This window comes from Mustela putorius, unplaced genomic scaffold, assembly GCF_011764305.1.
Source record: "Mustela putorius furo isolate JIRA1106 unplaced genomic scaffold, ASM1176430v1.1 tig00000695_pilon_pilon_pilon, whole genome shotgun sequence".
In the NCBI taxonomy this organism is placed as follows: Eukaryota; Metazoa; Chordata; class Mammalia; order Carnivora; family Mustelidae; genus Mustela; species Mustela putorius.
Genome location: NW_025421447.1, coordinates 4,518,000 through 4,521,397, shown reverse-complemented (window position 1 = coordinate 4,521,397; position 3,398 = coordinate 4,518,000). Strand labels below are relative to the sequence as shown.

General features: G+C 41.8%; 1 non-coding gene across 1 annotated transcript; it reads left to right on the top strand.

Moving 5' to 3' along the window:
- Positions 1 to 2,000: 2,000 nt before the first annotated feature.
- On the top strand, positions 2,001 to 2,107 carry LOC123392961. The gene has a single exon (XR_006607684.1). It is a non-coding gene; the product is annotated as a U6 spliceosomal RNA (small nuclear RNA).
- Positions 2,108 to 3,398: the final 1,291 nt, after the last annotated feature.

The following is a 3,398-nucleotide window of genomic DNA, read 5'->3' as shown; positions in this document are numbered from 1 at the left end:
TCACTTATCTCTCGAATTCTCCCCTCGTGGTCCAGTAGCTGTTTGTCCCTCTTTTGCTCAGCTTCTTTATTCTCTGTCATTTGGTCTTCTATATCACTAATTCTTTCTTCTGCCTCATTTATCCTAGCAGTTAGAGCCTCCATTTTTGATTGCACCTCATTAATAGCTTTTTTGATTTCACCTTGGTTAGATTTTAGTTCTTTTATTTCTCCAGAAAGGGCTTTTATATCTCTCGAGAGGGTTTCTCTAATATCTTCCATGCCCTTTTCGAGCCAGGCTAGAACCTTGAGAATTGTCATTCTGAACTCTAGATCTGACATATTACCGATGTCTGTATTGATTAGGTCCCTAGCCTTCGGTACTGCCTCTTGTTCTTTTTTTTGTGTTGATTTTACGTCTTGTCATTTTGTCCAGATAAGAGTAAATGAAGGGGCAAGTAAAATACTAAAAGGGTGGCCACAACCCCAGGAAAATATGCTTTAACCAAATTAGAAGAGATCCCAAATCGTGAGTGGGGAGAAAGGGGATAAAAAGAGGTTCAAAAGGGAAGAAAGAAAAAAAAAACAAAAAGAAAAGAAAAAGAAAAGAAAATAAAAGAATTTTTAAAAAAAGAAAACACCTAAGAAAAATGTAAAAAAATATATATATATATTAGATAAACTAGTAAAAAATCGTTAAAAAAGAAAAAGGTAACAGTTAAAAAAAAATTTTACCCGAAGGCGAGAAAAAAAAAATGAAAAAGAAAAAATTAAATTAACTGCAAGACTAAAAAAAATCACAGGAAAAAAGCCATGAGTTCTGTGCTTGGCTTTCTCCTCCTCTGGAATTCTGCTGCTCTCCTTGGTATTGAAACCGCACTCCTTGGTAGGTGAACTTGGTCTCGGCTGGATTTCTTGTTGATCTTCTGGGGGAGGGGCCTGTTGTAGTCATTCTCAGGTGTCTTTGCCCCAGGCGGAATTACACCGCCCTTACCCGGGGCCGGGGTGAGTAATCCGCTCCGGTTTGCTTTCAGGAGCTTTTGTTCCCTGAGCGCTTTCCGTAGAGTTCCAGAGGACGGGAATACAAATGGCAGCCTCCTGGTCTCCGGCCCGGAGGAGCCGAGAGCCCAGGGCCCCACTCCTCAGTGCGCCCTCAGAGATCCGCGCCCAGTTACTCCCGTCTGCCTGACCTCCGGCCGCGCTCCGAGCTCACCGAGCCTGCGACCGGTTCAAGGTAACACGGAGCTGCGAGCTTACTGTCAGCTCTGTCTCTGTAGCCGGCTTTCCCGTTCCAATACCCGCAAGCTCTGCGACACTCAAACACCCCCGATCCTTCTGTGACCCTGCGGGACCTGAGGCCACGCTGACCCCGCGTGGGCTTCGCCCCGGTTTAGCCTCTGGAGCGATGTCCCTCAGCGGAACAGACTTTTAAAAGTCCTGATTTTGTGCGCGGTTGCTCCGCCGCTTGCCGGGAGCCGGCCCCTCCCCCCGGGGTCTATCTTCCCGTCGCTTTGGATTCACTTCTCCGCCGGTCCTACCTTTCAGAAAGTGGTTGTTTTTCTGTTTCCAGAATTGCTGTTCTTCTTCTCTTCGATCTGCCGATGGATTTTCAGGTGTTTGCAATCTTTAGATAAGCTATCTAGCTGATCTCCGGGTAGCTGAAGCAGTCTCAGCTTGCTACTTCTCCGCCATCTTGACTCCTCCCCCAGTATTTAATTTTTTTTTTTTTTTTTTTTTTTTTTTTTTTTAGATTTTATTTATTTATTTGACAGAGAGAGATCACAAGTAGGCAGAGAGGCAGGCAGAGAGAGAGGAGGAAGCAGGCTCCCCGCTAAGCAGAGAGCCCGATGCGGGACTCGATCCCAGGACCCCGAGATCATGACCTGAGCCGAAGGCAGCAGCCTAACCCACTGAGCCACCCAGGTGCCCCTATTTAATTATTTTTGATGCTATTGTGAATTAGATTGTTTTCTTTATTTTTTCAGATAGTTCATCATTAGAGTGTTAAAATGCTCCTGTCTTGTGCTTACTTTGGGAGCACAGATACTAAAATTGGAATAATGCAGAGAAGATTAGCGTGATCACTGAACAAGTATGACATGAAAAACTGGGAAGCATTCCATATTAAAAACAAAACAAAACAAAACAAAATTCTTGTCTTTTATATATTGATCTTGTATTTGGCAGCTTTACTAAATTTGTTTATTCAAAATTTTTTGTGTAGTTTTTAGGATTTTTTTACATGTAAGTTCATGTTATCCAAAAAAAGAAAATTTTACTTCTTCCTTTTTTTTTTTTTTTGGAGTCTTTTATTTCTTTGTGCTCCTTGTTTCTCTGGCTAGGACATCCAGTACTATGTCAAATGAGAGTAGTGAAAGTGGACACACTTGTCTTGTTTCTGATCTTTAAGGGGAAAACTTTCAAACTTTTTTGATTGAATATGAGATTAGCTCTGGGCTTGCAATATGTGGTTTTTTTTAATGGATTTTTAAAATTATTTTTAAAATTTTTTTATAACCATATAATGTTTTTATCCCTAGGGGTACAGGTCTGTGAATCACCAGGTTTACAGATTTCACCGCACTCACCATAGCACATACCCTCCCCAATGTCCATACCCCCACCATCCTCTCCCAACACACCTCCCCCCAGCAACCCTGTCTGTTTTGTGAGATTCATTCTTTTATGGTTTGTCTCCCTCCCAATCCCATCTTCTTTTATTTTTCTTTTCGTACCCTCTAAACGCCTATGTTGCATCTCCACTTCATCATATCAGGGAGATCATATTATAGTTGTCTTTCTCAGATTGATTTATTTCGCCAAGCATAATACCCTCTAGTTCCATCCACGTCATCACAAATAGCAGGATTTCATTTCTTTTGATGGCTGCATAGTATTCCATTGTACATATATACCACATCTTATTTATTGATTCATCTGTTGAAGGACATTTAGGTTCTTTCCACAGTTTAACTATTGTGGACATTGCTGCTATAAACATTTGGATGCATGTGCCCCTTCAGAATGCCACGTTTGTATCTTTAGGGTATATACCCAGTAATACAATCACTGGGTCATAGGGTAGTTCTATTTTCAGCTTTTTGAGGAACCTCCATGCTGTTTTCCAGAGTGGTTGCACCATCTTGCATTCCCACCAACAGTGTAGGAGGGTTCCCCTTTCTCCACATCCTCACCAGCATCTGTCATTGACTGACTTGTTCATTTTAGACATTCTGAAAGGTGTGAGGTGGTATCTCATTCTGGTTTTGATTTGTATTTCCCTGATGCCGAGTGATGTGGAGCATTTTTTCATGTGTCTGTTGCCCATTTGGATGTATTCTTTGCAGAAATGTCTGTTCATGTCCTCTGCCCATTTCTTCATTGGATTATTTGGTCTTAGGGTGTTGAGTTTGATAAGCT